This window comes from Moschus berezovskii, chromosome 21, assembly GCF_049115385.1.
Source record: "Moschus berezovskii isolate FMDL1 chromosome 21, NW_MosBer_1.0, whole genome shotgun sequence".
Classification (NCBI taxonomy): domain Eukaryota; kingdom Metazoa; phylum Chordata; class Mammalia; order Artiodactyla; family Moschidae; genus Moschus; species Moschus berezovskii.
The window spans coordinates 28,638,962-28,666,773 of record NC_142480.1 but is presented as its reverse complement, the minus strand read 5'-3'; the positions used below and the strand labels follow the sequence as shown (position 1 = coordinate 28,666,773).

At 39.4% G+C, this 27,812-nt stretch overlaps 1 pseudogene; it reads right to left on the bottom strand.

The window, feature by feature from the left end:
- Positions 1 to 8,294: 8,294 nt before the first annotated feature.
- On the bottom strand, positions 8,295 to 8,644 carry LOC148774523 (small ribosomal subunit protein eS25 pseudogene; annotated as a pseudogene).
- Between the last annotated feature and the right edge of the window lie 19,168 nt (positions 8,645 to 27,812).

Below are 27,812 nucleotides of genomic sequence, written 5' to 3'. Positions count from 1 at the left end.
AAGAATGAAATAATGCTATTTGCAACAATATGGATGAACCTAGAGATTATCATATTAAAGTAAGCCAGACAGAGAAAGAAAAATATCATATGACATCACATATATGTGGAATCTTAAAAATAATACAAATGAACTGCTTTACAAAACAGAAACAGACTCATAGAGAACAAATTTATGGTTACCAAAGGGGAAGTGGGGAGGGTAAATTAAAGTATGGTATTAACAGATACATACGACTATATATAAAACAGATAAACAATAAGGATTTATTGTGTAGCACAGGGAAATATGCTATCATAGATTGGCATCACCAACTAAATGGACATGAGTTTGAGCAAACTCCAGAAGATAGAGAAGGATAGGGAAGCCTGGCATCCTGCAGTCCTTGGGACTGCAAAGTCAGACATAACTTAGTGACTGAACAACAACAATAGGAAGCTATATTTAATATCTTATAATAGACTAAAATTGAAATTAAACCAAAAAAGAATTAGATATATGTATGAATGCATACATATACATAAATAACATATATATATCTGAATCACTTTGCTATATACCTGAAACACTGTAAATCAACTATACTTCAATTCTTTTTAATGAAAAACAAATGCTGCTATTCTAGACCAGTGGTGTACAACAGAACTTTCTGCAATAATGGAACAGTTCTACAGCTATACTGTCCAATATGGTAGCTATCAGCCACACTTGAAATGTGGCTTGTCCCTCTGAAGAAGTAAATTTTAAATTATTATGAATTTTAATTACTCAATAATATAAATTTAAATGCAAATAGCTACATGTGGCTAGTGTCTACTGAAACGAACAGGGTTACTTGCCCAGGGTCATAATACTAGTAAATGGCAGAGATGAAATCTGAACCCAAGGAATTTGGCATCAGAGTTTATATTTCTAATCACCACATCATATTGCCCCTATCAGGACATTAGCTGAAAGCGGTGATCCCAAGAGGTTTTGCTTCTTTGTTAGTTTGACAGTATGGCCTGTTTTTATGCTGATGAATATTAGTTGGTGGAAAGTGAAAACCTGATGATGCAGACGAGAGAGAATGTATAGGGAGACATCTTGAAAAGACGAGAGGGGGTGAGATCCAGAACACAAGGAAGTAGTTGGCCTTTGATAGAAACAGTGAGTTTCAGGCTTAGTATTAATAACGACCAGATGGGGTCTGGGGAGGAGCAGAAAATGGGACTGATGCGGTAGGCAGATTTGGAAATTTGCTTGTTGCTCTGACTTCTCAGTGAAGTGAGGCACATTATCTTCTGAGAAAAAAAGAAAAAGGAACCAGAAAACAGGTTTGACAAGAGAGGGAGAGGTATGATAGAGGTAATTGTGGAGAATGGTTAAGTGTAGAGGGATGTTAGATATTATTGAGGGCTTATTGGAAATTTGTGGTCATGAATTTTAAATGAAACCACTCATCATAGTTATTTGTTTTTCTCCGGGAATTATAGCTGATTGGGTACAGGCACAGAGAAAGTAATTATGTGGCATGAGTATAAAGAAGGGACAGTGGGATGAGGGAATTAAGGGTGTTTGCAAGGGAGTGATTAAACATGAAATCCAAGTTGGGGGAGGAAGGAAACGAAGACATGAGAGTGAGTGACAGTGAAAACAGCAAAGCCTGTAATTGCAATCAAAACATGAGTGAGGAGCTGTTTGCTTTCTTTTATTTTTATGGGACCTGACAGGCTGCTTCTAAAATCTGTATGAAAGCACAAAGGGTCAAGGAGATCTAGGACGGTCCTGAAAACCATGCTGGGGGACTTTCCATATCAGATATTAGGATTTACTTTAAAGATATATAGCTAAAGCAGTGGTATTGACCACAGAGGTCAATGAAGCATTTGTCACAACTAACAGCATAGAGAGCTCAGGAATATATAGAAACCTGATTTAAGGCAGAACGGACATTGTACATAGTGTTGAATGAGGTTGATAAAGTAGGTTATCCATATTAAAAAAATGATCCTTAACTCATATCATACTTATGGATTAATGACTTTAATATGAAAATCAAAACTATAAAACTTTTCCAAGAAAATAAAAAATATATTTATGATCTTGGAGTAGAGAAGAATTTCTTTTAAAAAACAAAAAGCACAACCACAAAAGAAGTAACTGACAAATTTGAATATATTAAAATTAATAACTTCTGTTCAAACAAAATAATAAAGTAAAAAGATAAGCCACAAACTAGGAAAAAGTATTTTCAACACATATCACCTCAAATGGATTCTAATCCAGAATATATAAAGAATTTCTACAAGTCCATTGGAATCAATCCAATTTAGGAAAATAAGCAAAAGACACAAATAGGCATTTCACAGAATAGGAAATTATCTAGAAACATAAAAATGATGCTCAAATTCATTAATATTTATGGTAATCAGAGAAATGAAAATTTAAAACACAATGAAATATCACTTTATACCTTTAGATTGTCTTTGGGCTCCCCAAACTTCTATGAGACTGCAGGCTGAGAAAACTACTTCACTGCAAACACGAACAGTGTTTATAGAAAAGGAAGGATGACTCAGAGTTCAGAGACAAGAACCATGGAGAATCATTCCCAAGGGAGCAGGATGGGCTCATTTAAAGGAACAGGTGGGGACTTCTCTGGTGGACCAGTGGCTAAGACTCCAGACTCCTAATGCGGGGGACTGGGCTTTGATCCTGGTGTGGGAATTAGCTTCCTCATACATCAACTAAAAGATATCCTGAGCTGCAATGATGACAGAAGAACCCATGTGCCAAAACTAAGACCCAGGACAGGCCAAATAAATAAATTTTTAAAAAGATTAAAAAATAAAAGAAGAGATGACATGTGCTTTGCTAGATTTCAGAATTAGACCAGTGCAACCTATGTCATTTTGTCAGGACTGTTAATTTATGGTAGAGTTATCCTATCCTGTATCACCATAGTATCTTGGGAGTGCAGAGGGAAGATACACTTGTCTCTTTAGCTCAAAGCCTTTGCATTAATAGAAACCATACTCAAGGTGTAGTACCCAAAGAATTGTACCTGTACTTGTAGATGAACAGCTTCTGCCTTAGAACATGCACTCTCAGTCCCTAGAGCCCTGAGCCACCCTGTAAAAAGTCCAGGCTACTCTTCTGAAAAAGAGGTGTGTGGAGGAGCACTGAGTTACCAGATATGTGACTATATAGCCCAGACAAGCCTGCAACAGACCTCAGTCCCAGTCACTATCTGACTACAACTACATGTGAGATTCTCCAAGAGAAAACCACCCAGCTGAGCACAGTCAACTCTCAGAACCATGGAGAAAATAATAAATAATAATAAATCCTAACACTTTAGGATATTTGTTACACAGTGATAAACCAGACAACATGGTTTTGAGCCCCCTCATCATCTTAACTCTCATCTATACCAACCAAGGTCCGTCTAGTCAAGGCAATGGTTTTTCCCATGGTCATGTATGGTTGTGAGAGTTGGACTGTGAAGAAGGCTGATCGCTGAAGAATCGATGCTTTTGAACTGTGGTGTTGGAGAAGACTCTTGAGAGTCCCTTATACTGCAAGGAGATCCAACCAGTCCATTCTAAAGGAGATCAACCCTGGATGTTCATTGGAGGGACTGATGCTAAAGCTGAAACTGCAATACTTTGGCCACCTCATGCGACGAGTTGACTCACTGGAAAAGACTGTGATGCTGGGAAAGGTTGGGGGCAGGAGGAGAAGGGGACGACCGAGAATGAGATGGCTGGATGGCATCACCGACTCTGTGGACATGAGTTTGAGTGAACTCCGGGAGTTGGTGATGGACAGGGAGGCCTGGCGTGCTGTGATTCATGGGGTCGCGGAGAGTCGGACACGACTGAGCGACTGAACTGAACTGAACTGATACACGTTCTAAATATTTTTCATCTAAGTCAGTACTATTATAGAAATGTTTTTCCTTAATAATCTTGCCTGCTTTCCAAAGATGGTGTATCCTATTACTCTCCAAAGATGGTGTATCCTATTACTCTAGGGGGTTCCTAGTTTTGACAAATGCCATGGTGGATTTGGGTATAAAAACATGGAGGTAAGGGATAGAAGTAGAAAGGAGGTTCAAGTTGAGTGGCTCCGATTTATAACAGAATTCAAAATGCCTAGGGAAAATTGAGAAAGAGGGGAAAAACAAGAGACAGGAAAGATAGCAACGTACCAGAAAAAATACAGAGAAAGAACTCTCAGTGGTGACACAACAGTAAGGAGACAATAAAGCTCAGAAAAGTCTGATGGAAGGAGTAAGTTGTTAACTTTGGAGTATACAGTGTAAGACCTCTCCCCTGACTTAGGAATCTTCAGTAAAATCCACATTGCTCACTTTCTGATGTGAGCAGATTCCTTATCATCAGCATGCAAATGTGACAGAACAGAAGAATGATGGAGCAGTCAATACCTGTGTTACATTTTAGAAAAATGTTAACTATCGCAAGTATTTAATCCTGTAACATGGCATCAAAGAAGTCCCCTAAATGAAAATTAATCCATTAATAAACATTTTGGGATACAGCTGTTCAGTAATTTCGAGTCATTAAGCTTACTCTTATCTAGCCTATTTCTCTCCATTTGAAAGAGTGTCACAGGATCCAGTTAAACATCTTGATGAAACCCACATGCTATCTATATAGAGGCCACTCCTCTTAACTGCCAGTTTATCAACCATGTCAAAAAAGTAATTAGATCCATCTGACATGTGTTCTTAGAATCATGCATCTTCCCTATGTGTTCAAAAAAATCCGTCCTCTTAATTCATCACTCTATAGTCTTGATAGGAACTGACATTAAGCTCACCAGTAACTGCCTCTTAGACAGTGTTCACTGCAGCCTGAAACCTGGTGTACTGATTAATCCAGCCACATCTGGAAGAGAATTTTCCCTGAATCAGGATACTATTGGACTGTGATGATGCTGGGATAGCCCTGTGTATTGTCTAGTGGAAATATGTACAGACATGTGGCATGAGCCTGAAATTTAGACATGTTGCCTTCCCCCAACATACTGGCTACCTCTAAGGATCCCACATCCTGGTTCTATATGCATAAAGCAGAATCCTAAAAATAATGCCCCTGGGAAACATCTAACCCTGAAGTCTCTAATTAGAGGGTTTGATAACTCCAGTGTCAAAGGCTAGCTACCTGCTAGTAGCTTAGCCTTGCAAAGTATTAAGAAAATCACAGCGACCCATCAGCAATTTTTGTTTGAGAACCAAGAACTGAAAAGCTAAAATGACAAGGACCAAGAATTTGTTAGTAGAGTAGCAGAGTATAAATTCAAATGTGCCTCTGAGAAAGAAGGGAGGCTGACTGAAGTTGCTGACCTAAGGAAAAGGAATTTGACTCTGAAATAAAGCTGGAAAGGCAGAATGGGGGCAAGTGTCTGGATCTGCTGTCTGGACATGATGACAGATTTAGAAATTCAAATGAAAAGTGAATAAAGGAGCAAAAGAAAGGCTGGTATTAAGGCTAGGAATGTCGCTGCATGTCTGGAACTTCCTTCCTGTCAATACACAGACCCTGGTGATCCCTTCCCTTACATCTCTTATTACTTTCTAAAGATAAACTATTTCAAACAGTTTGGCTCTGTGAGTGGTAAGACGAATAAACAAGCTTCCCTGCTTTAAAAAAAGGTATGGATACAGACTGTGGGAAATAAATCACCAGTTTAATAAATGAAGATATTGCAATATGTATAAAAAGACATCATGCTCTAAAAGGGGTGATCTGTAACCCTAGAATGATGAAATATGTTTTAGGTGCTGATCAGCTACCAAAGGATGGCTCATTTATGCCTATTCCCAGCTGCCCCCATTCCCCACCTACATCTTCTATAGAGGAGGATGCATAAGTCAGAGAACCTCTTTCCAGCTCTCCCTTGCAGCAAATGTGTGTGTGTGTGTGTGTGTGTGTGTGTGTGTGTGTGAATGTGCACGAGCACGTGCACCCACTACACAATAAAACCTGGAACATTCCTTGGTATTTAAGTTATTGGACAAAGTACAATAGGTGAAATAGATTCTTATTGTTCACTCTAGTGCAATGGCACCCCACTCCAGTACTCTTGCCTGGAAAATCCCATGGACGGAGGAGCCTGGTAGGCTGCAGTCCATGGGGTTGCGAAGAGTCAAACACGACTGAGCAACTTCACTTTCACTTTTCACTTTCATGCACTGGAGAAGGAAATGGCAACCCAGTCCAGTGTTCTTGCCTGGAGAATCCCAGGGATGGGGGAGCCTGATGGGCTGCCGTCTATGGGGTCACACAGAGTCGGACACGACTGAAGCGACTTAGCAGCAGCAAGCTCTCTCTTAAGAAAGGAACTGAAGTTCACCAGATGGACATGAGAGGGTATGGCTTTGGGAAACACCACAGTCAAGCTCAGTTTGCCCAAGAAGTGAAATAATTTTCAGTTTTTCCTATTTACTGATTCTTACAGACCAGACCAATACATCCCAGCAACTGATCACTCATTTCCCACATTACTGCTGCAGTTGTTATTGCTGTTTAGTTGCTAAGTCACATCTGACTCTGTGTGACCCCATGGACTGAAGCATGCCAAGCTTCCCTGTCCTTCACCTTCTCCCGGAGTTTGCTCAAACTCATGTCTATTGAGTCTGTGATAACATCTAACCATCTCAACCTCTGTCACCCCCTTCTCCTCCTGTCCTCAAGCTTTCCCAGCATCAGGGTCCTATTTGTTGCAGTTACTCTGATCTAAAGAAACATGTATTCATCTCTTTCCCCCAGAGATATTGCTGTGGTTTGATCTTCACGTATTATTTCCCGTGGGCATGTATGGATGTGAGAGTTGGACTGTGAAGAAAGCTGATCGCCGAAGAATTGATGCTTTTGAACTGTGGTGTTGGAGAAGACTCTTGAGAGTCCCTTGGACTGCAAGGAGATCCGACCAGTCCATTCTAAAGGAGATCAATCCTGGGTGTTCATTGGAAAGACTGATGCTAAGGCTGAAACTGCAATACTTTGGCCACCTCATGCGACGAGTTGACTCACTGGAAAAGACTCTGATGCTGGGAAAGGTTGGGGGCGGGAGGAGAAGGGGATGACCGAGAATGAGATGGCTGGATGGCATCACTGACTCTGTGGACATGAGTTTGAGTGAACTCCGGGAGTTGGTGATGGACAGGGAGGCCTGGAGTGCTGTGATTCATGGGGTCGCGGAGAGTCGGACACGACTGAGCAACTGAACTGAACTGAACTGAACTTGGGATAATTGTCACTCCCTCCTTTACTCAGGATAGTACAAATTACTGACAGAAAAATCACTGGCTAACGAAGAATAAATGTAGAAACATTCTATCATTCCATTTCTATTCCACTGGCTCTGAAAAATTCTCTATCCAGCCTGGAGCTATGTTTAGACAACCATAATACAACCCGCACAGAAAAGTTAAAATTCCAATTGATCAAAAGGACATTTCCCTATAGTGGAAAGAAAATGCAAACAGGATAAGTACTCAACAATTTCGTTTAGTAAATTACAGTGCATCAACATGACAGAAAATTATTCAATTTCCAAAAATGATAATTAAAATGATTATACTTGGTATGTGGGAAAAGAAAATGCAAAACAGTTTACAGACACAATTGCATTAAAATGCATCTGTTTGTGGAAATTTACTTGGGATTAACATGAAAAAATTTTAGTAACTGCAGTGGGGACTGCAATTCTGGCGTATTTTTCAAATTTTTCTCTAATGATATCCATGTGTCATCTTCTAATTGTTTAAAGTTTGGTGTTTCATAGTGCTCTGGGTGTGGCTGCTGAATTAAGTCTACCATCTTCTTTGTTCTTCATACTTTGTTACAATTAACACAACCCAAGACCACAAGAGCCGTTTCATGCTACTCTCCTTGAATGTGTGCCTGCTAAGTCGCTTTAGCCATGTCCTGCTCTCTGTGACCCCATGGACTCCCATTGCCTGCCAGACTCCTCCATCCATTCGATTCTCCAGAATACTGCAGTGGGTTGCCATGCCCTCCTCCAGGGGTCTTCCCAACCCAGGGATCGAACGCATGTCTCTTGTGTCTCCTGCATTGGCAGGTGGGTTCTTTATCACTAGTCCCACTGAACTTAGTGACAGCAACAAAATATCTCATCTTACGCTCTGTGATCAAAAACATTTTAATACAGAACATTTCCTTTAACTTCACTAAATTTTTCTTCACTAGCAAAGCACCATCTCTACTACTTCCTTTGTTTAATAGTTTCGTTTTTCAAAAGGTACAGTTGGAGGGACCTGTTCATGCATCTTTTCCAGCATCTGGGGCATCTCCACCGTTGGTGTTGTAAGATACTTGATCTCTGTGCTTTGAAGCCAGCTTAATAAGTCCTTTACTAAGGAGCTCCTGAAAGGCTGCCCTGGCCAGAGAACTGTGAATCCTTAGTCTCTCAGAAATGACAGTGAGGCTATGAGCTTCTGGTTGGAAACTTCCTTACAGAGTTTGTCAAACAAGTCTAGGTTACTGAGCTGGTCTCAAACTCTGTCTTTGGATCACTTCTTTTTGGCCTCACCCCCAGATTTGTTCACTGGATATTTGTTTTTCTTGGCTGACTTTCCGGCATCTTTCTTCTTATTGTCCTTGGGCAGCATCAGTGAAGTTCGGAGTGCAACTGCTACCACTTATTCTCACTAAGCTGTCGGATAAAAAGCCTATCACTTCTGTTGGCATATTTTTGGCTACAGGAAAAATAATAATGTAATAATTAAGAGTTATTACATTATTAGTAATGACTTAAGTCTAGTGGTTCAGACTCCATACTCCCAATCCAGAGGGCTGGGGTTCAACTCCTAGTCAGGGAACCAGATCCTGCATGCAACAACTAAAGATCCTGCATGTGACGAGGAAGATCGAAGATCCTGGGTGCCACATGTAAGACCCAGCACAACCAAATAAATAAATTAAAATAGGGCCTGTCTTCTTCCTTCTGGTTATATTATCTTGGACAAGTTACTTATCCTCTCTGTACTTCACTTTCTTGTCAGTAAAGTAAGGTGACAATAATTGTGGTAATATTTCCAACCAAATATTGTCATCACAATTGGAATTGTGATGACAATTCATGGGGTTGTCATAAAGATGCAACGTGATGATTCATGCCAAGTCTGGCCTATGCGCTCAATCACCAGTAACTATTTATTGTTCTTATGCTTGATTCATGGTGGGGTACAACTATTCCTGACACCATTTATGCAGTTCTGGGCCACTCTCTAAACTTCTCCTGGCATACGTCTATCTTTTCATCTTTTATTCATATCTTTTTAAAATCTGAGTTTACTAGAGAGCTCTCTGGAAATGATACCTTCTTTTTTTCCTTGTTTTTTTGACTGGATCATTTGTGATGACAACATAACAATTATATTATGTAAAGAATCCTGTCCTACTTGAACCATACTTTCCTCAAAGAGTTTCATCTCACAGAATCATGCCCATCTTTTTAATGAACTTTTCCAAACATGTATTCCTACAGGTTGGGGTTCATATGGAATGATTCTGGCCTTCATCCTCTCTGGCTATCCTTAATTGAGATGAGGATATCCTTAACATATATAAGGATATCCTACATATCCTTAACATGTAGCTTTTTATTCTTCTAAACTAAAAAAAAAAAAAAGACACAAATGGTATACAAATGAATAAAAAATAAAAAGCAAGTCACTCCCTCTTCTCCCAGAGGCAAACACAGTTGTGTGTTTTGTGTATTCTCTGGAAATACTCTATGCATTTTGATACACATTATATTTGCATAAATATACATGTGTGTACATATCACATTTTAAACCTCAACTGGATCAGAACATACACCCTGCCCTACAAGTCGCTTTTTACTTAGAAGTGTATCTTGGAGATTGTTTCTTATCAGCACAAATAACATTTCATTTTTTCTATAGCTGTGCAACTTCCAATATATGGATGAATTTTTTCACCAGTCCTGTATCAATGTTCATTTGGGATATTTTTATTCTTATGTTATTACAAACATTCTGGAATAAATATCTTTAATGTATTATACATACAATTTGAAAGTGAAAGTGGCTCAGTCATGTCCAACACTTTGAGACCCCATGGACTGTAGTCCATGGAATTCTCAAGGCCAGAATACTGATGTGGGTAACCTTTTCCTTCTCCAGGGTATCTTCCCAACCCAGTGATCGAACCCAGGCCTCCTGCATTTCAGGTGGATTCTTTACCAGCTGAACCACAAGGGAAGCCCAAGAACACTAGAGTCGGTAGCCTATCCCTTCTCCTACGGATTTCCCAGGAACAGAACTGGGTCTCCCACACTGCAAGTAGATTTGTTACCAAGTGGTAAAGAATCTACCTCCAAGCAGGAGACTGTGTTCAATCCCTGGGTTGGGAAGATCCCCTGGAGAAGGGAAAGGCTATCCACTCCAATATTTTGGCCTGGAAAATTCCATGGACTGTATAGTCCATGGGGTTGCAAAGAGTTGGATATGACTGAGTGACTTTCACGTTCATAAGCTGAACACATAATATATATACAGCTTATATAATATAGAAATAACCATACTACATAAATAGTTTTTATTCTTCCTTTCCACATATATTTTGGAAGTTTTAGAAACTTACTTTCATTTCTCCTGTTATATATAAAAAAATGAATATCATCCTTAATAATTCAGATGTCATAAGAAATGTCATTCTGATTCATTGTTATTCTAACCTTTGAGGATATAGGATATATTAGAGTTGTCTAAACAAAGCTTCCAGCAGATTATAGAATTCTGCAGAGTCAATGAGATAAGAAAAAAAATTATATAAATATTTCTTCTCCTTAGCAAACTATTTCTGTCAGTGACAAGTAAGTTCCATATTTAGAGTTGTCAAACAAAGAAACTTAAGGTCACTATCTCCATCATAGCTAATATGTGAATATTTGTTAAAGTCCTAGAAATATAACATCTGATTCAAAGAATACACGCATTAATTGAAAAGTACAGTCAAACTGTGCCCCAAACAGGTTGCACAAAGTACTTGACTTCCTCAAGTTTCTCATTACCCTGTTCGTTACCAGCAAATTTTATCTTATGGTCAAAATTTGACCATAAGCATAAAATTTTCTATTTGTATCCTTAACATTCTGAGACATAAATCAAGAATTGTTCTCTGTACTGTTTTTAGCCAAACAGGTCTTTGAGAAAAATGCCGTTCCATCAGAATCCTTTTTTACCGACATTCTGAATTGACTGTCAGATTCTGGATGGCCACCAGTGAACAATGGGAAGACCTGAGAATTTAAACTAAAGGTGGCCCTGCTATGCAGTATCATCAGTTCATTCTTCTAATGATGAACCAGCTTTATTTAACCATTTGGATCTGATTTGTTTACTGTCTCTAGGTTGTAATGTAGTTAATAAAAATGAAGAGTGAATTTTCAGATTTGTTACTAGCTTTAGCTACTTTTTAATGCCTTAAGACGATAAAGGTTCTAGGGTAGAAAATCAAAGGCTTTTGGCTCTTTCCAGACTATGGATCTTAATTTCTGTAGCACTTCAGAGACGATGGCTGCTGCCAACAGAACTTATCACAAATCAGAGAGGCATTTCTCAGTGTGAAGAGTCTTGCTTCTTCCTCTTTAAGTGTACAGTACAGTGTCACTGCACTGAATCATCCCGCACACAGAATCCAGTGTGAGATACTATACAGTTCATCCATTAACTCAACAAAAAATAAATATCCATTCTGCCAGACTCTGTTCCAGGTCCTGAGATAAGGATGTGGACAAAACAAACAAAAATTACTACTCTCCTAGAGCTCACTTTCTAGTGAGGTAAAATATAAAATATATTAGACAGTAAGAAGTGCTGCAAAAAAATAAATTATACTTTAAAATTAATATAGGAAATCCAAACAAGGTTGGTAGATGGTTTCAATGTCAATATCTTGGTTATAATGTTGTATAGTTATCTTTGGGGGAAATGAGGTAAAAGGTACATGGGAACTCTGTTTTATTTCTTACCATTCTGTGTGAGTCTACAATTATCTCAGTAAAAATTTCCATTAACATTTTTAACTGGAAGGTCCACTACTGAAGAGTGATCAGATTAAGGTTTACTGAACAGATAACAGAGAGCTAAGACCTGAAATTGGTGAAAGAGCAAGACATGATGTAAGACTGCTCCAGTCAGAGGGACCACAGGAACCAGACAAAGCTGGCCTGTAGGGTTCAAGAAGTTGCTGTCAACAAGAGAGGCTAGAAACAATGAATGGAAAGAGTAAAATAAGGGGAGAGGCCACTTTATTGAATCTGGCTTTTACTCTGAATGAGGGGGAAAGGAACCAGATGGCTCTGGGCAGAGGAGCAGCATATCTGGTTTTATTTGTGTTATTCTGGTCTCTGTGTTAATATTAGACAGTAGAAACCAAAGAATGAACTACAGTATCAAAACATGCATAGCATTCTTTCAAATCACTCAGACGCCAAGGTAAAATACCTCTGTCTATGCATTGTGAATTCACTGACTCAGGGAGTTTTCTCAGATTCACAAGAAATAGTTTTATAGAAGTTTTCCTAACCCATCAGGCGACAAAATAATTCAATCTGACTTCTGTGCATGAACTCCTCCCATGAATCTTTGCTTAATTTTTTTTATTCCATCAGTATTTAGATTCTATAAAAGGAGAGTAGCTCTAAGAAGTTACCATGGGAAAATGTTCCTCTGGAAAACCAGTATGTTTCCTCTATTTCCCAAATCACTTTTATTAAATTTTTTTTGCTTTTCATGTTTCAGTAATATCTCCTGAATTTGACAACTGGAGAATCAGTAAGCATCTGATGGGATAGTTAAAATAAAGTAATAAAGAGAAAACTCTTTGCGACCCAGTGGACTGTAGCCTACAAGGCTCCTCTGTCCATGGGATTCTCTAGACAAGAGTATTGGAGTGGGTTGCCATTTCCTTCTCCGGGGATCTTCCCAACCCAGGGATCGAGCCTGGGTCTCCCGCATTGGAGGCAGACGCTGTAACCTCTGAGCCACCAGGGAAGTCATAATAAAGAGAAAACAGGGGCTTCCCTGGTGGCTCAGTGGTAAAGAATCCGCCTGCCAAGGCAGGAGATATGGGTTCAATCCTTGGTCTAGGAAGATTCCACATGCTGTAGAGCAACTGAGCCCATGCACCCCAATTACTGAGCCTGTGCTCTAGAGCACGTGAACTGCAACTACTGAGCCCATGTGGCCTAGAGTCCATGTTCCAAGGCAAAAAAAGCCACTTCAATGAGAAGCCTGTGCATCGCAACTGGAGTAGTGCCCCCTCGCCACAAGCTGAGAAAAGCACGTGTAGCAATGAAGACCCAGCAAAGCCAAAAATAAATACTTAAATTATCTTTAAAAAACAAAGAGAAAAAATAGCCTTTTCCTTTGAGAATGGTAACTTAAACGTTAACAAGTAAGTGGTAAATGATAATTTAGATAAAGATTCTGCAAGAGGTTGGTGTTTTACCATAGTTGTTCTTCAATATTGGTAGCATCTCGAAATTATTGAAAACAAGGAATGTAAAGGGTAGTTTATGCACGACTGTAGCAACTAGAAGTTTCTACCAATTCGTACTCCTATAAACCTAAGGTACAATGATGATTCATGTCCATGATGGTTCATATGAGGAGCTGTAATCCTGAAACATCTTCTGAGTCACCTAACAAAAACTGTTCAATATAGTATTTTGAATATGTTATTAACTTTGAAGACTTTAGGTTTTCAAATTGTGTCTGGCATGATTGACGATAAGCTATTAACCAGAATATTTTATTACTCAAAACTAACCATTATTCCCCATCTGTGTAGGTTTACAGCATAGAACATCAAAAGTAGAATGTCTAGACTCAAAATGTAAAACCTTGTCATTAACTATTTGTAATGAAAACTCCTTAAGACTGATCATTCCAGAGGCAAATCATTGAATTTCTGAACTGTGTTTAATCACCAACTCATGTCTGACTTTTGTGATCCCCGTGGACTGTAGCCCACCAGGTTCCTCTGTCCATGGGATTTCCCAGGCAAGAATATTGGAGTGGGTTGCCATTTCCCTCTCCAGCTTTAGAGAGTATCTAATCTAATTCAACAATACACATATTACACATGAGAAAATCAATATCAAACAAGGTTAATATATATACAATAATTAGTGGTAGATGCCCAAATAGAGCCGTTCTGCCAAGCTGAGGAAAAAGATGGTAGAATTCAAAGCAACTAAATCTCCTAAAATCCTCAGGGCAGGATCTCAGAGAAAAGGGGCTTGAATAGAGAAGGAGCTCAGAAACTTAAACAGGATCCCTTAAGTTGGGGCCAAATAATGAGCTCATGTACCGGGTGAAACCTGACAAGGCTGGGCTGAGAGGAAACGCCAACAAAAGAATAGCTTCTGGGAAAAGAACGATCACACAGAGCTGAACAAATGTGGGAGCTGAGGAAGTCTCTAGCTACAATCAGCCAGAGAGTTGTGCTCTGAAGACAGAATTAGTGCCCTTGAAAGAAGAGGAAGAGACAGCCTAGTGTCTTCTCTCTGCTGTGTGAGGGTACAGCAAGAAGGTGGTCATCTGCAAGCCAGAAAGAGAGTCCTCAGCAACAACCAAATTTGCTGGCATCTTGCTACTGGACTCCCCTGTCTCTAGAACTGAAAATAAATGTCTGTTGTTTAAGTCACCCAGTCCACTGCATTTTGTTATAGCAGTCCGAGCTGACTAAGACACCTCTCTGCCCACTTTCCCACCTCCTCTACAGCTTTATCCTCCTTGATTCCATCTTTAAATGCAGAGCTCCCAGAGGGAGGCTCAAGAGGGAGGGGATATATGTACATTTTATAAAAATATGTAACTAAAAAGAAAAAATAGAAGAAAAATGTAGATAGCCTCTCTCCTACCCCCATACTCACCAGCCCTTTCCATCCAACTCAGGGCTTTTATACCCATTGTTCTCTTTTAGGAAAGTTCCCTCCTCTTTCTCACCAGCCTAAATATATATATTTCTCTCATATCTTAGTTTAATCATCACTTCTTCAGGGATTCCCTTCGCCTACTTATCTGACTAGGTCAAATCCCCTATTATATGCTTTCCTGATACACATTATTCTCATGAGTACTAAACACTGTAGCAATTTATGTCCTTAATTTTTAAATTTCGTATTTGTCTTTTATACTAGACTGTGAGCTCCTGAAGGACACATTGAAAGCCCTGAGTAAATATTTATAAAATGAATGGAAGAATGAATGCTCTCACAAAATAATGATTTAATAAATTGTTTGCAACAAATTTCCCTAATGGTCAATAAGTATTTGGTGAAAGAATTTACGAATCTCCATATTCCTCACTGTTTTGCCTATAAAATAGGTGCCTGCCCTGCTTATCACATAAGGGTTGTAAACATATAATAAATAATTTAAGTATTTGAGATTAAAATTTTAATAGCATCTGTATTACTATGGGTAGGCTAAATAAACTGCTGAATCAAACAGATGCAAATATGTAGTGGCTTGAATACAATAGAAGTTTATTTCTTGTTTATATAACAGTTCAGAACAGTTGTTCAGGTCAGCAGGCAGCTTTTCTACATGCACTGATTCAGGAACCAAAGTTCCTTCCATCCTGTGGCTTCTCTGTGGCCTTGTTATCATCTGCATCCAGCCAGTCGAACAGAGAATGGAGGAAGAATTGTTATTCCTTCAAAAGGCTTCATCCAGAAGTGGCAAACATCACGTCTATTCATCAGGTAACTGACTATAATGCCGTTACTATGGAGGAAGGAAAGAACTGATTCTGCAGGCAGGTGGTAGTGGTCTCTGTCACTACCACCTCGATTCAAGATCTCTTATTGGTTTAGCTTTGCTGTGCTTTTTGAACAGGTGGCAGATACAAGTATTAACAACACTCTGGGCTAAAATCAGGTCAGACCTAATGGCAATGAAAACTTTCTCTTATTATTTCCTATTGGCAATAGTACCCCAAGCTTGTTCCATGATAATTTCGTTGTGGAAGTTGTCTTTTCTCCCTCTGTGTTCCTCAAAGTAAGAAAAGAAAAAGGAAACGTTGAGGGAAACATACCTAGAACACTACTTATTCACAGATAATTCACATGATCTCTTCCAGTGACAGTTTAAGTGCTCTTAGGACTAAAAGTTGATTGACTCTTTCAATCTAATCAGTTCTTAATTATTTATAGGCTGGATTATCACCCGTTTGCCCCTCCAGATCTATCCTCCATCCGTTTCTGTGCCTCAGAAGGCTGACTGTATGGACTAAATCAAATGCTTCCCTTACCCTCTGGCACCCCTTGGGGTTTAGCCAAAGAAAATCACCAACAGGGGATCAAAGAAAGAAATGTCACCATGGACTGGCCGCAGCTCCTGTTAGGAGGTCCTCCCCAATAACTCTCCTCTGCAAGGACCAATAAGGGCTTCCTGTCCTGCCCATTTAGAACCAGAGGAAGTGTCTCCTCGTTGGCCAGCCCCAGCGTATTCCAAAATCTCTCCTGATTTCTCTAGATCCTACCCATGCTTTGTAAATAATTTCTTCATTAAAATCTCTTCCAGTTACTCATCTGTTTCCTGCTGGGACTATGATTTCTCAAAGTGGTCCCACAGAATCCTAACTCTGAAGTTAAAATATACATTAGGAGTGCTCTGTGACAACCCAGAGGGGTGGGATGGGGTGGGAGGGAGATTTAAGAGGGAGGGGACATGTGTATACCTATGGCTGATTCATGCTGATGTATGGCAGAAACCAACATTGTAAAACAATTATCCTCTAATTAAAACTTTTTAATTCCTTATTTTTTAGTTGAAGGATAATTGCTTTACAGAATTTTGTTGTTTTCTGTCAAACCTCAACATGAATCAGTCACAGTTATACATATATCCCCTCCCTTTTGAACCTCCCTTCCATCTCCCTCCCCATTCCATCCCTCTAGATTGATACAGAGCTCCTGTTTGAGTTTCCTGAGCCATACAGCAAATTCCCATTGGATATCTATTTTGCATATGGTGAGAGTTGACTCACTGGAAAAGACTCTGATGCTGGGAGGGATTGGGGGCAGGAGGAGAAGGGGACCACAGAGAATGAGATGGCTGGATGGCATCACCGACTCGATGGACATGAGTTTGAGTGAACTCCGGGAGTTGGTGATGGACAGGGAGGCCTGGCATGCTGTGATTCATGGGGTCGCAAAGTCGGACATGACTGAGCAACTGAACTGAACTGAATGTAAGTTTCCATATCCTCCAATTAAAACGTTTTAAAAATATACATTTTAGGTAAAATAAAATTTTAATGCACCTAGCAAAAAGCTTTGTAAACAGTAAGTGAAACAAACAAACAAAAAGACTATTTACATATTATATGCTGCATTTCTTAGACCTTTTTGATCATGGAACTTCTCCATGACCCTTTTCGATCATGTAACTTATTTTGAGAGCATCTGAGGAAACTGGTATTCTAAAGAATGCATCGAGGAAATTCTGATTTACACTAATAGAAATGACAGAAGAAAGACACATATATAATTACTATACAATGACTAAGAATGCTCAAGCTGTTTACATTCTGGCTTTAAAATATAGCCACTCACTCACTTGATGATGGCATGCTGTGTGTATGTGCCTATACACACAGACAGACACACAGATACCCTGCACACCTGGGCTGAGTCCACTAAGAGCCCAGGACTCACCTCTCAGACTTCAGAGTCAGATGAAGGTCCTTAGAGAGAACCTACCAAGGAAGTCTGTCCTCAGAGAGATGCATTCTTGAACCACTATGGCTTATAAGAGACCCAGTGGATTCAGTTCAGTTCAGTCAGTTCAGTTCAGTTGCTCAGTCGTGTCCGACTCTTTGTGACCCCATGAATCACAGCACGCCAGGCCTCCCTGTCCATCACCAACTCCCGGAGTTCACTCAAACTCATGTCCATCGAGTCGGTGATGCCATCCAGCCATCTCATTCTCTGTCGTCCCCGTCTCCTCCCGCCCCCAAACCCTCCCAGCATCAGAGTCTTTTCCAGTGAGTCAACTCGTCGCATGAGGTGGCCAAAGTATTGGAGTTTCATCTTTAGCATCAGTCCTTCCGATGAACACCCAGGATTGATCTCCTTTAGAATGCACTGGTTGGATCTCCCTGCAGTCCAAGGGACTCTCAAGAGTCTTCTCCAGCACCACAGTTCAAAAGCATCAATTCTTTGGCGATCAGCTTTCTTCACAGTCCAACTCTCACATTCATACATGACCACTGGAAAAACCATAGCCTGGACTAGACGGACCTTTGTTGGCAAAGTCATGTCTCTGCTTTTTAATATACTATCTAGGTTGGTCATAACTTTCCTTCCAAGGAGCAAGTGTCTTTTAATTTCATGGCTGCAATCAGCATCCGCAGTGATTTTGGAGCCCAAAAATATAAAGTCTGACACTGTTTCCACTGTTTCCCCATCTATTTCCCATGAAGTGATGGGACCAGATGCCATGATCTTAGTTTTCTGAATGTTGAGCTTCAAGCCAACCTTTTCACTCTCCTCTTTCACTTTCATCAAGAGGCTTCTTAGTTCCTCTTCACTTTCTGCCATAAGGGTGGTGTCATCTGCATATCTGAGGTCATTGATATTTCTCCCAGCAATCTTGATTCCAGCTTGTGCTTCTTCCAGCCCAGCATTCCTCATGATGTACTCTGCATATAAGTTAAATAAGCAGGGTGACAATAACAACAAACTGAAGAGAAGTTTTATCACAGAGAAAGGGCATGGAATTTACAGAATCGGTGGAATCATTTCATTTAATGAACTGTACCTGTGACACCTTTATACAGAAATTACTAATTTTCCAATTGAGGATTTCAGAAACACTCACCTTGGAAAAACCCCGAAAGATGAGCTTTCTCAACTTCAAGACTATAATTGAGTCAGTCCAGATCGTCAGTAATTTTTAAAGAATTTAACCTCCAAGAAGATTGTGTTGCCCTTTCCCTTCTTTGTTCTCTCTGATTCCATCCTGATAGTGCCTACCACCCTGCATCATAATTGTTAGCTTAATTCTGTCTCTTAAAGCGGTGTGGGCTCCCAGAGGAAAGAAAATGAACCCTGCAGTTTTTAAAGCCTTTACATTTGACACAGTTTGTGCTTAATAAACATTTTCGAGCAAGTGGAAAAATATTGGCTGAATGAATGTTTCCTTGGTAACCTATTTCACCATCAACCCTGTCATAAACTTTCTTTTTAAGATATTTTTTTAATGTGGACCATTTTAAAAGCCTTTATTAAAGTTGTTACAATATTATTTCAGCTTTATGTTTTGGTTTTTGGGGCTGAAAGGCATGTGGGATCTTAGCTCCCCAACCAGGGATCAAACCCTCACCCCCTGCATTGGAAGGTCAACTCTTAATCACTGGACCACCAGGGAGATCCCTAAAGCTTTTCTTAATACCAACTCAATTGCCATCTTGTGATTAGAAGAATTCCTAAAAGATACTAAAAGCTAACCACTCTGGACAGAAGTACAATAAAAAAATTAAAAATAAGATTTTTTTTTTGCTTTTGTTCATTGTATTGCTTTTTAATGTTCACAGAAGAAAACTATACAACCATTCTTGCCAATGTATTTCAATTCCACAAACTGTAAAGTTTAAAAAAATTCCTCCTCCTAGATACAGGGCTAAGCAAGCCAAGTAAATGAGTGAAGCAAGGTATTTTGGTGTGAGACCTAAAATGAAGGCCCGCAATATGTGCTGCCTAGATATCTGGAGAAATCAAGAGGGCCTCAAACGGCCTAACAAAAGTTATCTTTCCCACTCTGCCCCATGGATAAGGTGTCCTAGACAAGCAACAGTCCTTATTAAGGCCACCTGGTACAGGTCCTTCTCATTCCTAAGCAGCAAGTTTCAGTTTCCCATCTGCTTACAGAGTTATTCAAACTAGCCAATCACACCTTCCTATAGGAACCAGAAGTTGCCTCACCCTTTAGATATTTAAATGTCTGCTTGTTCACTCTCTTCCTGAATGTATCCCTATGTTGCCATGCATGGCAGGAGGGCTGATGGTATATGTGATTCATAAATTGTTGTCATCTCATGTATCCAGACAGAAATGGTATGGATCTAACAGAAGCAGAAGAGATTAAGAAGAGGTGTCAAGAATACACAGAAGAACTATACCAAAAAAAAAAGTAATGGCCTGGATAACCACAATGGTGTGGTCACACACCTAGAGCATGACACACTTAGACTTCACACACACACCTTGGAGTGTGAAGTCAAGTGGGTAGCATTACTATGAACAAAGCTAGTGGAGGTGATGGAATCACAGCTGAGCTATTTTAAATCCTAAAAGATGATGCTATTAAAGTGCTGCACTCAACATACCAGCAAATTTGGAAAACTTAGCAGTGGCCACAGGACAAGAAAAGATCTGTTTTCATTACAATTCCAAAGAAGGGCAATGCCAAAGAATGTTCAAACTACCATACAACTGAGCTCATTTCACATGCTAGCAAGATAATGCTCAAAATCCTTCAAGCTAGGTTTCAGCAGTACATGAACTGAGAACTTCCATATGTATAAGTTGCATTTAGAAAAAGCAATTGCCAACATTCACTGGATCATAGAGAAAGTAAGGGATTTCCAGAAAAACATCTACTTCTACTTCATTGACTATGCTAAAGCCTTTGATTGTGTGGATCACAACAAACTGGAAAATTCTTCAAGAAGTGGGAATACCAGACCACCTTATCTGCCTCCTGAGAAACCTGTATGCGGGTCAAGAAGGAACAATTAAGATCAGACATGGAACAACAGACTAGTTCAAAATTGGGAAAGGAGTACAACAAGGCTGTATGTTGTCACCCTGCTTATTCAGCTTATATGCAGAACATATCATGCAAAATGCCAGGGTGGATGAATCACAAGGTAGAATCAAGATTGCCAGGAGAGATATCAATAACCTCAGATAAGCAGATGATATCACTCTAAAGGCAGAAAATGAAGAGGAACTAAAGAACCTCTTGATGAGCATGAAAGATGAGAGTAAAAAAGCTGGCTTAAAACTCAGCATTCAAAAACTAAGGTCACAGCATCCAGTCCCATCACTACAGGGCAAATAGATGGAGAAAAAGTAGAAAAAGCGACAGATTTTATTTTGTTGGGCTCCAAAATCACTGTGGACGGTGACTGCAGCCATGAAATTAGACAATTGCTCCTTGGAGGAAATGCTACGACAAACCTAGACAGCTTATTAAAAAGCAGAGACATCAGTTTGCTGACAAAGGTCCACACAGTTAAAGTTATGGTTTTTCTAGTAGTCAAGTACAGATGTAAAACTTGGAGCTTAAAGTAGGCTGAGCATTGAAGAATTGATGCTTTTGAATTGTGATGCTGGAGAAGACCCTTGAAAGTCTCCTGGACTGCAAGAAGATCAAACCAGTCAATCCTAAAGGAAATTGGTCCTGAATTTTCACTGGAAGGATTGATGCTAAAAAATGAAAGTGAAGTCACTCAGTCATGTCCAACTCTTTGCGACCCCATGGACTGTATGTAGCCTAAGCTCCCCTGTCCACAGGATTTTCCAGGCAAGAGTACTGGAGTGGGTTGCCATTTCCTTCTCCAGGGGATCTTCCCAACCCAGGGATTGAACCCAGGTCTCCTGCATTATAAGCAGATGCTTTACCATCTGAGCCACCATGGAAACCAATATTTCGGCTGAAGATCCAATATTTTGGCCACCTGATATGAAGACCCAACTCACCTTGATGCTGGGAAAGATTGAAGGCAAAAGGAGAAGGGGGCAGCAGAGGATGAGATGGTTAGATAGCATCACCGACTCAATGGACATGAGTTTGAGCAAACTCTGGGAGATAGTGAAGGACAAGGAAGCTTGGCATGCTACAATCCATGAGGTTGCAAAGAGTCAGACGTGACTTAGTGATTGAACAACAACATCTGTCCACTGTCGAGTGTCATGTGTTCAGCCACCATCATGACCCTAGAGTGGGAATCCTTTCCTCAGTGCAGTGAAATTTGTTGTTGTTTGGTCAGTTAGTCTTGTCTGACTCTTTTGTGACCCCCACGGACGGTAGTCTGCCCGGCTCCTCTCTCCATGGGATTTTCCAGGCAAGAATACTGGAGTGGGTTGCCATTTTCTTCTCCGTGGTATATTCCCGACCCAGGGATCAAACGCTGCATCTCCTCAAGTCTTCTGCGTTGCAAGTGGATTCTTTACCACTGAGCCACCAGGCTCTGCTGCTGCTGCTGCTAAGTCACTTCAGTCGTGTCCAACTCTGTGCGACCCCATAGACAGCAGCCCACCAGGCTCCCCCGTCGCTGGGATTCTCCAGGCTCTAGGAGGCCATTAAAACAGGCTATGGACCTGGTATAGGAAAAACAGCTGCCAGAGGAAGACATGTAACAATACCTGGAGTGCTATAGTCTATGGGGTCGCAAAGAGTCAGACACAACAGCGATTGAACAACAATAGCAACAAGTCAACACTAGTCTACTGCTTACAGGCAGGAATAAAGACCCAGAACTGCCAAATTTTCAAGTTTTCAAGAGACACAGGGAATACAGATTATTTGTATGTCCACATCTCCCACTTTTTAAAGGTCTTTCACTCAAACCACACCTATGTGAAGGGGTTTTGTGGTTTTGTGTAGTCCCAGCTTGCTGACTTTAAATCACTGCAGATTTGCAGCCATGAAATTAAAAGACACTTACTCCTCAGAAGGAAAGTTATGATCAACCTAGACAGCATATTAAAAAGCAGAGACGTTACTTTGCCAACAAAGGTCTGTCTAGTCAAGGCTATGGTTTTTCCAGTGGTCATGTATGGATGTGAGAGTTGGACGGTGAAGAAAGCTGAGCGCCAAAGAATTGATGCTTTTGAACTCTGGTGTTGAAGAAGACTCTTGAGATCCAACCAGTCCATCCTAAAGGAGATCAGTCCTGGGTGTTCACTGGAAGGACTGATGTTGAAGCTGAAACTCCAATACTTTGGCCACCTGATGCAAAGAGCTGACTCATCTGAAAAAACCCTGATGCTGGGAAACATTGAGGGCGGGAGGAAAAGGGAACAACAGAGGATGAGATGGTTGGATGGAATCACTGACTCGATGGACATGAGTTTGGGTAAACTCTGGGAGTTGGTGATGGACAGGGAGGCCTGGCGTGCTGCGGTTCATGGGGTCGCAAAGAGTCGGACACGACTGAGCGACTGAACTGAACTGAGCTTGTAACTTCTGTCCTAGAATTGAACTCCAGTCCCTAGTACACTACTCTGATCCCAGCACTTACATAACATTCTGCCATTGTACCCTTTAATACCATGTGCTTATCCTTCTAATACCTCCCACTAACATTACTGATTCAAGTTAGGTTTACCCTACCTTAAAATTCAAAATTTTAGCCATATTTGTCTGTTGTAAGTCCCCATTACATATTAGAGTATTTTGTTTTTCCTCCCAGCAGCAATTAACTGCACTGAATTTTATCTGGCCTTATGCCATATTTCAAATTCTTTCAATTACTAGATCCATGTTAGAGTCTAATAATATCTTCCAGGTACTTTCCAACCTACTCAGCTTATGTTGTTCTCTCCATTATACCATTCCAAACATTAAAAAAAAGATTAAGGATCATAACTTCAAAATAAGACCTCTAAAACACTTGTTATGTTCCTCCCAGACTGATATAACACAAATAATAACTTTCTTAATTATTTCCAGGAAACGTAGTAGAGAATTTCCCCCCACCAGGATGTCACTTTTCAAAGACTAGTAAATAGTAGTTTCAGAAGAATAAATAGAGTTTTACTATGAGGAAAACAAAGAGTACTCTTTAACCATGCTACAACATTTCAATGTGTTTGATGAATTTAAACACATATTTAGAAGAAACAGTTTTGAAGTGCAGTAATTCATTTATTCACTTAACAAATTTTTTTTGAGCATCTACTATGTTCCAGTTACTATTTGAGACACTAGGAACATATTAGTGAACAAAACAGAATAAAATTTCTATTTCCATTGAGTTCATTTTTCATAATATTAGGTAGAATATAAAGTCAAATAGACTTGTTAATTATAGCAAGGTAAAAATACGTAAGCCAATGGACAGAATCAGAAGAGAATGTGCAAAAATAAAGTAGTAAGTAGATATGTTAGAGAAAGTACAGATTATTTCTTTCTCTATTCAAAATAAAATCCATGAATCCATAATAAAACAAAATAACGATAAAAATAAACAACTCACTGGTTATTTATGAAGGCTGCCAGTGTGCCAACTCATACTGTACATTGATAAATAAATAGATTGATCATTGTATTAGTCTGTTATGGCTGCTTTCTAACAAAATATTTTGTTAGAAAGACTGCTTTTATTTCTAACAAAATACCACAGACTAGGTAGCTTATAAACAACAGACATTTATTTTTTTTATAATTTTGGAGGCTGGTATACCAACAAGGAGTATAAATAAAACCAAATGTGATACACACCTTCAACATCACAATGAAATAGAGAATGTCATGAATTTCAAATCACCTAAAAGTAGAGAAATAAACTGAAATTCCATCATAGCTCCCCCCAATATTGCAAGTCTATAAATGTAGAGAACAGTGACACAGGAGCCTTAAGACACCCTGTAAAAAAAGAGGAGAAGACAGCAGAGGAGTTAAACAAAACACAAACAAAATTACCCCCAGAAAGAAAAAGTCCAGTGTAAGTACCAAAATACTGAACACAAGTCCAAGATGTAGTTGTACATGGCACCTGATAGAAAAGTAAAAAGAACCGGAAGAGAGAAAAGAGGAAATGTTAATTCTGGAAGAGAAAGAGATAAATAAAGAAGAGGTAGACACTTGGAAGGTCATAGCAAAGGGGAATAGGAAATAAAAAGTGAAAATAAATAAGCATTCTTCAGAAATAAAACATGCCAACCTGTCTTCCACCCAGTACCAAGAAAAAAAAACAAAACAGTGAGCATAACTAATATTTAATCCTGTAATTCAGTAAAACTTTCTGGAAATAAGAGGAAACTTAAACCTACTGAAAGAGCCCTTCATTTGGCTGAGACTGTTGACCTATAACATCAAAATTTAAAGGCTAAAAATATTCCTTAAAGTTTCAAGGCCAAAAGAACTATCAAGTTACTTACAGGAGTAAGAAACTTTAGATTGGGATAAAGTTTCATAAGAGCAACACATAAAGCAAAGGGCCAGCATTTTCAAGAAACTCCAGGAAAGAAATCATAAACCAATAATTTTATAGCATAATGTCCTTCAAGCATCAAATATATTTTTAAAAATGGTTATGAATGTATAGGAACTCAAGAAATACAATACTCAAAAGACCTCTCAAAGAGTCTATTAAAGCAGGAGCTGGGAGACTACAGTCCATGGGTCTACTCTGGCCTGTGACCTATTTTTATATGGCCTATGAATGAAGAATGCTTTATATTTTACGGGATTGTAGAAGATGGAGGAGGAGGAGGAGGAGGGGGATAAGAAAGAGGAGAGAGGGGAAGGAGGAAGAAGAATAGGAGGAGGAGAGCAAGGGAGAGGAAGCAGGCAAGTTGCAGCAGTAAAGAGTGCGTGTGATATAAAAATACTGAATCACATACCTGAAACTAACATAATAAACCAACTATACTTCAATTTTTAAAAAGACTGTAAAGCCTAAAATATACATTCTCTGGCCCATTTACAGAAAAAAGACTGTTGACCCCTGTCCCAGAGGATAACTTTATCACAGCAAGAAAGGAATGGCTAAACAGCAGTAAACAGACACGGTGAGCAGTTCTTGTATCTAAAGGTAGAACTAAAGAATAAAACAAAGGTAGGGACAGGGTAGTGAGAACAGTATGTGAACGTTATACGTTCTGACGAAGCAGAAAGAGTGCAACTTCCAAAAAAGGGAAGTGGAACAGAGAGATGTGGAAACAGTAGAAAAAGGTCAATGAGTATTATAATGGTAATAGGCAGGAGTCAGGGACATCATTTAAAACTGACAGACCAGCTAGTAGAAAGTAAGAAAAGGGGGATTAAGGGCACTCTTACAGGGATAAATACAAAGATAACCACAAGGATAACAATAGAAATCTTGCTAAATATCAAATGTAAAAATTTTAAAGCAAAGAACACACATTACATAGACCGACACGATGACTATAATTGCATCCGGTAATTGTAACACTGGGCTTCCCAGGTGGCTCAGTGGTAAAGAACCTATCCGCCTGCCAAAGAGGAGATGCTGGTTTGATCCCTGGGTCGGGAAGATCCAGTGGAAAAGGAAACGGCAACCCACTACATTATTCTTGCCTGGGAAATCCCATGGACAGAGGCACCTGGGGGGTTACCATTCATAGGGTTGAAAATAGTCAAACACAACTTAGCAGCAAACAGCAGTTGTAACATTAAATAATATAACAAAGTTGAGATAAAACATATATATCATAAGATACAGATGTAATATATCAGATATACATTACAATATTAATAAAACATAAACTTTAATGGGCTTAGCTTGTCCATTGAAAGAAAAAGAATTTTTAATTGGCTCATAAATTGAAACGAAACTCTATGCCGTATAAATTGTTTTTCGACTCCATATTAATAATAAATAAATACACACCTACATAGGTAAACAAAGAAGGCGGTGGGTCTTTCCTGGAAAAGAGGGATGACTGATAAATGAGGGGCAGGGCCAGCTCCACAGGGCCCCACTTAGAAAGGCTCCAAGCTTGGTTTCATGCTCTGCTCCTGCCACCTTGAATTTCTTAATACTTCTGTCTTTGAACTTGTATATTTTAAGCGAAGTCCTATGGGATAGAGGATCATGTGGGCAAGCAGAGATGTACTCAGTATGTGTGTCTGGCCCTCCTTGCCACCCCACTGGCTACTAACATCCCTCGTGTCCCATGAGCACAGAATTCCAGAGGACTCCATCTGTGAGAGGTCGGTGAGCCTCCGAACGAGGACAAGGTAAGCATGGTTTGCCCACAACCCAGTGGGGGCACTGATAGTCCTAAAAGGCCGTGCTTTCTGTTTGAACTGGAGCTCAATTCAAACACAGAAAGAAGGAAATGGCATTAAAAAAAAACAAGAAGGACGTAGGAAATCTATCATATCCTTTTTTATTTGTGTTACTTCCTTGTGTTTGCCAACCACTTAAAGTGGTGACAGAGAAGGAAAGGAAAAATAGGGCAACCCATGCTGCTTTTGCTTTCAGTCTTACTCATCAGTAAGCCAAAAGTAGTGTTGGTAAAATGTAAGCATACTGAGAAGCAAAATAAAAATAGCTGCATTCATTGTGTGCAGTGTTTCCAATATTCTGTAAGAATGAAGCAAATATGCATATAAGAGCTATAAAATACAGATTGTGTAATATCATATGATTCTACATATGTTCTTATATTTGTATTTTTAAACTGACATTGCACATTGTGTACAGGAAATTTTATTTTAAAAATTTAATAAAATTAAAATTTTTTCTTTTGAATGATATTACATAATACCTAAAAAATATCAAGAGAAGAAAAGTTTTAGTAACTATACAGTGGAGAAACCACAGAATCCCCTAACCAGGTGATCAAAATAACATCACCAATTATAAGCAGGCAAATATGATACCATGAGGAAGATGCAGCATTTTTATGTGGAATTCCAACTGGAAATAAATACCCTGAATCTAATCATGAGAAAAACAAACCTAAGTGAAGAACATTTGTTAAGATAATTTGCCTGCTTTCTTCAAAACCGTCAGTGTCATGAAAGACAAAGA